This window comes from Monodon monoceros, unplaced genomic scaffold, assembly GCF_005190385.1.
Source record: "Monodon monoceros isolate NGI ecotype Baffin Bay Population unplaced genomic scaffold, NGI_Narwhal_1 Super_Scaffold_20, whole genome shotgun sequence".
Lineage (NCBI taxonomy): Eukaryota > Metazoa > Chordata > Mammalia > Artiodactyla > Monodontidae > Monodon > Monodon monoceros.
Window position 1 is genome coordinate 6,967,874 of NW_021703777.1, and position 11,178 is coordinate 6,979,051.

Below are 11,178 nucleotides of genomic sequence, written 5' to 3' on the forward strand. Positions count from 1 at the left end.
TCTAGAAGTTTACATTGGAATGCAGTTATGTCAGAGAAGGTGTTTGTATTTGATTTCTTTTCAGTTCTTACAGTTTTTAAAAAGAACCTTAATTGAAATTCACATTTAAAATGGTGAATTTTATTTTTGAAGTTCTGCTTGTTGCCTTGCCACGTAAATCTACTTAATCTAACCATCTGTCTCCACTGGGCACTCCTTGTCTCGCTAGATCTCTTTTCTCTTCTTATCTCCTTGCTCTTTCTTTTCCTCCTAAGCATGAACAAGCTGTCTGACCACTGAACCAGAGTGGAAACGTGGCCATCCATACTTTTAAAGGCAGGAACAGGCTTGGAGTCTACTCTTTTCCATCTCTTGTATTGGCTATGTCAATGACCCCTTGGAAAATTTAGTGCTGGTAGTTTTTTTAACTGAATTTCCTTCATGCTGCTTGGAGCTCCTCAGGCAGCCAGTATTTTCCCTAACCCTCCCCCTTGCTCTGCCACCCTCCGTTGTTGGCTCCTTCCTTGGCAGCCTCAGCCAAACGTATAAGTCCCCCTCCTTCTCTTGGAGACCAAGGAAACTTCCTTTGGCATTTTTGGTTTTCAAGGCAGACGATGACTACGTGATCTGTTTGTCTTACCTTGTCTAAGGTCAGAAGAACTGAGAATGACGTACATGTGTGCAGAAAAAGGAGAGGTTTGCCCTATCTGTTTTCCCTGTTACTTTACTTTTCTTCTTACGACTGGCATCTTGTTTCCTGGATTATGTACCTCTACATTTCCAAATAAGGCCAGGTATCTTTTGTTGAGTTTGTTTATATCAGGGGAAGACTGTAGGCTACTATTTTTAGCAATTATTATAACTATGGAAAAATTTCCCTTCAGGGAAATGTAGTAAACAAAATGATTATTATCATTTTGCTTCATAATCAGACTCAGACAGAACATTCTCCTTCACCCTGACTTTACATGACGGCCAAAGGCTCCATTATCAGAGAGCAAACCCCTTAGGCATATTTTGGCTAATGTATACATGTTGTTACCTGATCCAGACTTAACACTGTTGCTTTAGGGCTTTTAAAGTATGACTGAGTCTCTTGGGAGAGCTCTATAGCTTGGCGTTAAATGAATCTGAAGATTTAAGAAAGATGGCTTTCTATTTTGAGTTCTCTGCTGAGTCGCCATTTGACATCGAAGTGTCCCAGTCCTGCCAGTGTATATGATACACTCAGACTCAAAGATGCAGACTTTTCTAGGGCTCTGACTGCAGCTGTCTGTCATCCTGCCTAACTGAACCTACCACTATGTGAGTCTAGGCTAGGGATAGATACGGTTCATGCCCGTCGGAACTTTGAGTCTAACCAGAATTCAACATTAAACATGAATCAAGCAGAGGACAAATACTTTTAGGGCTTCACATCTCCCACTGCTCTACCCCTTCCTCTCAGAGGATCTGGCCTTCTCTCTGTTCCTCAGTCTACGGTCCCTCCTGCCACAGGATCTTTGCACGCTCAGACTTCTCTTGTCAGCGTCCACTTGCTCCAGCTGCCACTGCCCAGCACGCACACCTCCCACAGGGCTAACCCCTATTTAGCCTTCCGATCAAGGAAAGTCATCCCTGACCTTGAGCGGAAGTCGGGATCCTTACGTGCTTTCTTAGAAGAAAGGTGCTTTTCCTTCTTAACACTTATTTCAGCATATAATTATACAATACACGCTCAATATAATGTGAACTTTTTCGCCCCCCAAAATCGTGCTATAACAAAAGGGATGTGCCCTATATTTTAGCACTTCTGAGGTCTCTCGCATAAAAGGATATTGTCTCAATTACTTCATTTTGAACAACGAAGTACCATTTCAGGCAAACAGCCTGAAATGATCTCAAGCAATGCTTATTTTTGTTCTTAGGAAGGTCACCTGGACGATGAAAAAGGAGATAAAGATATGTAAAGCAGATTTAGCAATTACTCTTGAGGTATGACTTCATTTTTGCAACTGTTGGAATTACACAGTTTTAGAAAACCACACTTTAGAGACTCAAGCGGTTTTCAATAAGCCCTTTAAAGAGTACTGGAAAAAGCCATATAGGAGGTAATTAATATGTAGAGATCATCACCATGGAATGAGAATCTATGCTTGGGGCTCAAATTTGCAGCGCTAGCAGATTTCTGAGAAGTGAGTTATAAACAACTTGCAGAGGATTGACGATGCGCTACTCTCTATTAGACGGTTACAGAGTGGCTCCAGTGAACACAGACAGTGTTGTTAAAGAGGCATAGAGAGAGTGTTAACAAAATCATTTCATGAAATATGAGAATAAAAAAGTCATTTTTATAAGTATAAAATATTTTAAATGAAACGAGATTTAAAATAATGTATTTGTAACACATAAGCATACCTTACAATATTATCCATCTGTGTGTGCATTTAGGTTGGCCAAACGTTTTGCCTGAGGATCTTTTTATTAGAAAAATGAAGGTGACTTTGTATTTGAGGTCACCTTATGTTTGGGCAAATGTACTTTTTAAAAAAAATTTATCAAAGTAAGTTGATTTACAATCTTGTGTTAATTTCTGCTGGACAGCAAAGTGACTCAGTTATACACACACACACACACACACACTCACACACACACACATATATATTCTTTTTCACGAATGCAGTTTTTATTAATGTGATAATTTGATTAACAACTGTCTCCCTAACTACATAGTAAGTGCCACAAGAGCACAGCCATTCTCTGTTTGTTCCTGTAGCATCCCTGGCATTTCACACAGAATAGAACTGAGTACATTAGTTGTTTGAGACATAAGATAAAAATATTACTTATTTCATGACCTGGAAAACACTGGAGAAACTAAAACAGAAATTTTAATAAAAAGTATTTTAATGAAAGATAAGATGTTTTGATACATTTTGCCCTAGTGTTAATCAAGATGAGAAGAATCTCTTTTACTCCTTATAAATGTAAAAATCCTTAATTATTCCCTTTTATCCTTTTAAGAAATTCAATGGTTCCTGTTTATACAAGGATAATTCTGAGGCCTGTTTTCATTGCAGTTTCCTCACTGGGAGATTCCAAGTTCAAAAAAGCCATTCTTATCAGAGTTAGACCAAATGAGAAAAGTATTAAAAGAACGACTGCTTCTTGAGCACTTCCATCCATTGTTTCAGTTAATCCTACAACAGTCTTATGAATTAGCTGTTACTCCCGTTGAAGAAGTAGGGGAAACTGAGGTTTGGTGAACTTCACGGCCAACCTTTACCACTGGTCAGATCCTGTAATAAGAGCCTTACATAGAGTATCTCATTCAATTCCCATGACAATTTTATGACCATTATTATCTCTCTTTTACATATGAGAAGATGAGGCCAAGAGTGGATAAGATAAAAAACTAGAGAGTGTAAGTGCCAGGATTCCAGTCAAGGCAGCCTGCCCCTGAGTCCCCTTGATTGATAATCACCTGGATAAGCACATCGTGAAGGTGGGAGGCGGTAGTGGGGACTCGGGAAATGGCTTTAGTGTAGGGCCCAGCCTGTCCTACAAAGTGAGGTCCTGTCTCTTTCTCCTCCTTTGCCTTCCCGGTTGCTTTTCCCTGCACTCGACAGTAAGCTGGGCACCGTGTCGTAGCTTTCTTGTTCATTTTCTTAACACCTATTCACTGACTCTTTAAAGGAAATGTTTGGCGTACATAAGTTGGTTGCATAATAGGAAGGAAACAAGCCAGGATGGGGGACTTCATTTCTCAAGGATTTTAAAAGCCGACTAAGAGTTATTTCACAGAGAGGGCTGTGAAACTCGAGCCTCTCTATCCCCTTTCATTGCTATGACGACAGGCTGCTCCTGCTACAGAAAAAGCAGCTGACATTTCAATTCTAGGAACATAGAGGAGAGGTTTACAAAAACAGAAAAACAAAAAACAAACCCTTTTGTTTGAAATTCAGTTAGAGAGGAAAAAGATACCCCCTAGAGCAAGTCAAAACCCCTATTCCTGCCTTTAGAAAAGATAAGAAAGGAGAAATGTTCGGGCCTTTCCCCCCCTCCAGGTAGGCCAATAAAACAGTTGAGTGCAAAGCAGCATTTCGCCTCATTCCTCTTAATGGCAATCTGAAACAGAAAACTCACTCTGGTTTCGTTTGACTTGGCCATTAAGAAGCTACTAATGGATGAAGCAGTAAGGACTCAGTAATAAATACTTCAGGCTGAGGCCCTCTCAAGGGCATACGGTAGTGTCAGATTTATTTTTCCATTTCTTTAGATTAAAAAAAAGACAATTCAACGAATATTTCCTTTTTGACCCCCACTATTACTGCCAGAAAAATTATTCCAAGTGTGTAATCAAACACTTCCTCACTGTGTGTCCAGTACTCTGCCAGGTGCTATACCTGACATTTAAAAAGCATCTTATTTAATTCCTACAATGACCCCATTGTGGGTATTATTATCACTATTTGCTTAATAGACGGGTAAACTGAGTCCTGGAGGTGTGAAGTGACTGCCTAAGCTCGCATAGCCTGTAAGAGGCAGAGCCAGGATTCAAACTGAGGCGTGTTAGACGCTGAAACCCATGCTCTATCTGCTCTGTCGGGCTGACTCTGAGGCATAGACCTGGCATTGACATTTTATTATACAGCAAAGTGTGTAAGTACAAGGAAGAAACCCTGAGGGAAATCTTAGAGTAAATTCCCTTTCTACAGAGTTCCATTCGGGACATGTAGGTAGACTAGTGCTTTAATATCAGCTACGATCGATAGATTGATTCAAACGTACCAGACATAGCTGTTTTCCTCGTTTATCACAACAACTCTCTAAGGTAGTAACTAATTTTATGATCCCCATTTTGGCAAATGAGGGCACGGAGGTTCAAAGTGTCATTTGTGCAAAGTCACAGACCCTGGGAAAGCCCAGATATAGACCAGATCTGTAAGTTTCTAGAGCCCATGATCTTATTCACTTTATTACACCATCTCCCTACAATCAGTCAAGACCACACACTCTGTTTCCCACACTTCTGATCATGTTTTTAATTAATTAATTTTACGGTACGCGGGCCTCTCACCGCTGTGGCCTCTCCCGTTGCGGAGCACAGGCTCCGGACGCGCAGGCTCAGCGGCCATGGCTCACGGGCCCAGCCGCTCCACGGCATGTGGGATCTTCCCGGACCGGGGCACGAACCCGTGTCCCCTGCATCGGCAGGCGGACTCTCAACCACTGCGCCACCAGGGAAGCCCTCTGATCATCTTTCGATGCCCAAGATGAAAATCAGGCTAGCCTCAGGTGGTACTACCTGTGCAAGCCCAGCCTTTGGGGGAAGATGCTCTGTGGGCCCTGTTTGAACCAGACCCTGGCCTAATTGGGCATCTCTTGGGTAGCCAGACCTACTGGGGAAGTTCTCCTGGATTTATGGGCCCCCCTTCTCCTTCACTGAAGGGTGTTCCAGAATGGTATGTGAGGGAAAAGGGCATCTGAAGTCTGAAAAACAGTCGCTTATGTTCTTGGTGGAAAAAGATTCCCAACATGTTCTGGACCTTGTACTAAACTTAGCTGAAATAGCAATGCTTGTGTACCATTACATATCAACTGAATAAAAATAAGAAGCTGTCAAGAGGAAATGAAATGAAGAATGTTTTGGAGTTATCCAGATATATCACTACTTATTTCATTTCCGTCCTCCCTATTTATTATTTTTACTTAGTTGATAAGTGAAACTGTGCATAAGAGCCTATTGGGGATTAAATACCAAAGGACCTGGAAGGAAACCCCAGTACTCAAATTGCTAAATGGCTGTACAAAAATTCCGTGAAAGAAAAAAGGCAAGATTCATTAATAACGTGTACATATTCTTTTCCAAAATGTGGAAAGCAGCATTGTTTGATTGGATGATAAGCAGATGGAACAGACGGCTGTGCCTTGCTGGATCTTGTTAAATGGATAGAAATATAAACTTAAATGTTTCCTGAGAGGGGTGTCCTTTTTTTTTTTTTAATATTCATAGTTAATGTACCCATCAACGTTTAGCTGAATAAGCTGTGAATTGAAAAAAACTGGTATCCATGAGAAAGGGGAGAATCAAAAAAAAAAAAGGATTTCTGCTGAGTTGGACCAAGTGAACATTTCTATTCAGTGTACTTAGGCCCTGGGCCAGAGGGGAGCTCAGATATAATGCCAAGGTGACATATTTAACCTCTGTGCAGATTAAAGGCAGTTCAAAAGAGATACTCTCTCTGCACTACCTCTTGGTTATAGTATCAACAGCATTGATCTGCAGTTGAAAACATGGTTTCCTCCTGCAGGGTGACCTCTAATACCCAGGAGGAATGAGGGAGCGTGACTTGCATTATTGTTTTATTTTAGAAGATAGAGCCAGAAATGAAGGTACCTTACAATATAGGAGTTATCATAATTTTTTAGCTCTTTGATTCCCCTCCCTCCTTTTTCCCTTGCTAAATTAGACATCGTTAGGAATTAGAAATTTTATGTATGTGTGTGTGTGTGTGTGTGTGTGTGTGTGTATCCTAAAAAATGATAGAAGGTGACAAGAGACAGTGAGTCAGAAAACTATAAAAGGGAGTCAGGAAAAAATAATCACAATAACTAAAAAGTAATCAAAGGAAAATATAGTATTATAGGGATTTTCTTACCTTTTGGAAAAGCAAAATGTTCCATTTCTACACTGCTGTTAGGTACAGACTGGGACAGTGGTGGTGACTGAATAACTTCAGATAATTTAAACATGGAAAACACCCAAATTACTTTGATTTGAAAGTTTTTTTTTTTTTGTAACAACTACTTTCCTTTTGATTTATTTAATACACTTAGTAAACTATTTCTATAAAACACATTTCAGGATTTCAGACTTCACCAAGATCTGAATGCTAGTCTGGCCAACAACATTTCTACATTTCTAAACATCATTTATTAGTTCTTACTATTTAATCTTGGAGAAGAAAAGGAAACATGAATTCAAGTGTTAAAATTCCCTAGTAAGTAGCTTTTCTGTAAATCATGCAAAAGGGTTCTTTTGTTCTTGTTGTTAAAAAATGGCTTTGTATTAGGCAAAAATATTAGACATCTTTATCAGATCATGCAAATCAGGTTAACAAATACAGTAAACTTATTAAAATTTACCTTCAGGTAGGTGGCTGGACCCAGAGCCTTGGCAGAAAATTGAAGCTGAATCCTGTCTTTGCACACAGTCAGGAAATAAGTTTCACAAACGCCCAATACTCTTTGAATCTCTTTCCTCGTTAGCTCTGCTTCTTTGCCCAGAAACACATTCAGGTCTACTGGAGTTGAAATTCTGCTGCTCTGTCAACTACTCAGGGTCTGAGGTGACAGACGAATTTGGAGGTTGGCACAGGGACGTATTTCAGACTGTCATCGTTTTTGTTGCAGATTCCTGCAGTTCTCCTGCGGACTAGCCTCTCACTCCAAGGGCGAGGGCGCGCTCAGCTTTACAGGCAGCGCAGACCTGCAGGGAAAGAGCTCATTCTGCCGGAGAGAACGGGTTAACAGTTCTCCCCTCAAGCTCTTGTTCTCAGAGGCTCGTAACTTGGCCAGAATATAAGCACTTGGCTCCGTATGCCTTTTTCTTGTCTTTTTCAAACAACTCTAAAAGGTTTTACAAGCGGGATCCCTTTTGGGGGAATTTTTATTTTAAGACTGAAAAGAAACTCCATGCTGTGGTTTCTTCCTAAAGGAAATCGGTGGGGTGGGGCTTAAGGAAGGGGTAAGAATAATTGCAGCAGATGCATTTCTACATTGCTTCTGCAAAAATTGTTCTCACGAATATGCCTGAATTTAGTAACAGTAGGATACTACAGATACTTCAACCTTTCTTTAAGTGACCTTCAGAAATGTACATATATGTGAAGCATTCCTCCTTCATAGTGTAGCTCATTCATAAGCCGGTTCAGGAATGTTACAGTTCATAGACTATTCTTCCCCCTACACAGCTCCCTACCACAACCTTCTGTATGATGATGGGTCTGGAAGAAGGAGTTTTGCCATGAAATAGACTTGGCCTTCTGGTTATTTATGTATGTATCTAACCTCTTCCACGGCTACGTCTACATTTATTGCACATTTATTGCGTCAGACACTGGCTAACGGTTTTTTAGTACGTCCATTTCAGTTGACCCTCACAAGCCTACATGAAGTGAGTATTACACCCATTTGATGATAGTGTGGTTTAGTGGGAGAGTCTCCATGTTTGAGGCCACACAGCTTGGGTTTGCATCTTGGTTCCTAACCGGATATGACCTGGGACAAGTTAGGTAATGTCTCTAAGCTTCAGGATTCTTATCTATAAGACATGGATACAAATAAGGGGATGATATGAGTATCTACCTCAGGTGGCTGTCCTGTGTTTTAAGTAGGTAAACACCTCCTGCCACCCTGCAGACACGCACATGTTAGTGATTATGATTTGCATGAGGAAACCAGAGCTTGGTGAACCTGAGTGATTCTTCCAGCGTCTCTGGCTCGTAGGTGGTGGCTGACTGCTGCTCCTGTGTTACTCAACTTCTAGGCTGTAACACCTCCTTCTGAGGGAGCTGTGAGCCCCTTGAGGGTGGGGACGTGCCCCCTCTGTACTCTCTATGTGCCTAGCACAGTGCTTTACATACTGTAACTGCTCCATTAACCTTAGATAAATGGTTAAAATTTAATTTAACTTAGATTTTTCTACATTTATGCCAAAGTCAGGCCAAAAGCAAAACGACATTAACAAAAATAAAGAAAAAACCCCACCTCTAGTTCTAGGCAAATATGCCCTCAGTCAGTTGTCCTTAAGCACTTTAGAAACATTTGCCCTATTTATTTTTCAGAACACCACAAGAGAAAGGTAACAAGAATTATCTCAGTTTTGCAGTTGGGGAAATTTGGGAGCGGAGGAAACTGGGCAATTTGCCTAGGAACCGAAAACACGTCTCAGTGCAGCTGGGATCGTCTCAACATCTCTAGAATCAGGATTATTTGTTCCAAGCCGCCTTCCCAGGCACACGATGAAATGACGTGGTGTCCTTTGGCCTCAGACACTGGGATGTTTTTCCTTAGCCCAGGTCTAGGGTGTGATCAGTCCCCTCAGAGAAGGATCAAAGGAGTGGGCTGTGTTCGACTCTGATGGCCCTCTGCTTCCGTGCACATGGTCTGAGAAGTGTGGGAGACACAGGCACCATTTCTCCAGTGGCTCCCGAGGGCCACAGGTGTGGTGGGACTATTGCTGGATATGTAGGACAAGCATTTCTGATGATTTTGCCTGGGCTTGGCTAAAGGCGGTTTTCTCTGGAACTCAAAATGCTAACTTCTTCTAACAACATTCCCCATTTACTTGACAGAGCTTCGTGAGATTGGCTTCAGGGGACAACAGCAATTCAATGAAAATGTAGAGAAAGTTTTAGCTACAGGGCTATGGGGAAACGATTTGACCAACCGAAGTATTTTCTCTAATACTAAAATTGATATTTTATGTCTTTGCAAAATGATCATAAAATTTCTTTCAGAAATCTATGCTAACAAAAAAAAATAACTTGGTTAGAGCAATCTGGATTTATCTCTCAAATGTGAATATGTACTTTGAGAGTTCCTTTGTAGGTGGCAAAGCTTGAGAATTTTGACTCTCAGTTATACAGGATGTTTGCTCTAGGTCTTATTAATCTATAACATGGTTAAAAGGATCCACTGTATTTCTTGTAACTAGATAATAGAGAAAAGTGTGTGTGTGTGTGTGTGTGTGTGTGTGTGTGTGTGTTTTAGTAAAGGGACCTTGAATCCGCAATGTCTTTTAAGTATGACTTTATTTTGGGAATGTTTATGGGCAGATATCCAAACTTTTATTGTTTCTGAAGCTGTCATTTCTAAAATCGTTTACAGCTCATGAAGCTGAGGACAATAAACCTACACCAATACCCACTTAACAGATGGAGCTGTGGAATAGATTTAGAAACTTATCCGATATCTAAATGTGATGAGAGAACTCTGATAAAAAAAAAGATTGTTACATTCCTGCATATGAACTGACCCAGATAACATCAGCTTTGGTCAGAAGGGTCTAACAAAAGTCAGTATCAAAGCTAAAGTGTGTTTTCAAAATTTTAAGGCTCGGATTTCCTTTGAGAGTCTGATGAAAGCTGTGGGCAAGCTCCTAAAGTTCATCCATGAACTGCCCTCCACGCCCCTACGCCAGGGGTTCCATGGGTAAGAACCTCTGATTCAGGTGCAGGACCAGAGAACACATTCATCAGTCCTTAAGCATCAAATGAGCCTTTTTGTTATACATAGCACAGATCTCTGGGTGATAGGAGAGAAATATCATAGCTCCTGCCCATAAGGAGGCTAAGAGACAAGAATATACTCATTGTCAAAAGGGGGCACGATTCCCTTGGAGTAGTCGTCGACGAAAAATTAATCAGTTGATTTCAGAAAGAAGTGGAAAATTTTATTCGAGCCAAATTTGAGGATTATAGCCCAGGAAGAGCATCTCAGAAAGCTCTGAGAACTGTTCCACCCATTAGACTTTAAGATACAGTTAGTTATATAAGTTTTTTTGAGACAGAGGGCTGCACATCAAATGATGTATTTTTTTTAACATCTTTACTGGAGTATAATTGCTTTACAATGGTGTGTTAGTTTCTACTTTATAACAAAGTGAATCAGCTATACATATACATATATCCCCATATCCCCTCCCTCTTGCGTCTCCCTCCCACCCTCCCTATCCCACCCGCCAGGTGGTCACAAAGCACCGAGCTGATCTGCCTGTGCTATGCGGCTGCTTCCCACTAGCTATCTATTTTACGTTTGGTAGTGTATATATGTCCATGCCACTCTCTCACTTCGTCCCAGCTTACCCTTCCCCCTCCCCGTGTCCTCAGGTCCATTCTCTAGGTCTGCATCTTTATTCCTGTCTTGCCCCTAGGTTCTTCAGAACCCTTTTCGTTTTTTTTTAGATTCCATATATATGTGTTAGCATACGGTATTTGCTTTTCTCTTTCTGACTTACTTCACTCTGTATGACAGACTCTAGGTCCATCCACCTCACTACAAATAACTCAATTTCATTTCTTTTTATGGCTGAGTAATATTCCATTGTATATATGTGCCACATCTTCTTTCTCCATTCATCTGCCAATGGACACTTAGGTTGCTTCCATGTCCTGGCTATTGTAAATAGAGCTGCAATGAACATTGTGGTACATG

At 40.9% G+C, this 11,178-nt stretch overlaps 1 protein-coding gene across 3 annotated transcripts in view; it reads right to left on the reverse strand.

The window, feature by feature from the left end:
* Nucleotides 1–7,546, reverse strand: part of SPARCL1 (SPARC like 1) — a 53,732-nt gene extending 46,186 nt beyond the window's left edge. For all 3 annotated transcript variants that reach the window (XM_029235796.1, XM_029235795.1, XM_029235794.1), the window contains exon 1: nucleotides 7,108–7,546. The gene's annotated coding sequence lies outside the window, so the exon portion shown is untranslated. The remainder of the gene's footprint in view (nucleotides 1–7,107) is intronic.
* Nucleotides 7,547–11,178: the final 3,632 nt, after the last annotated feature.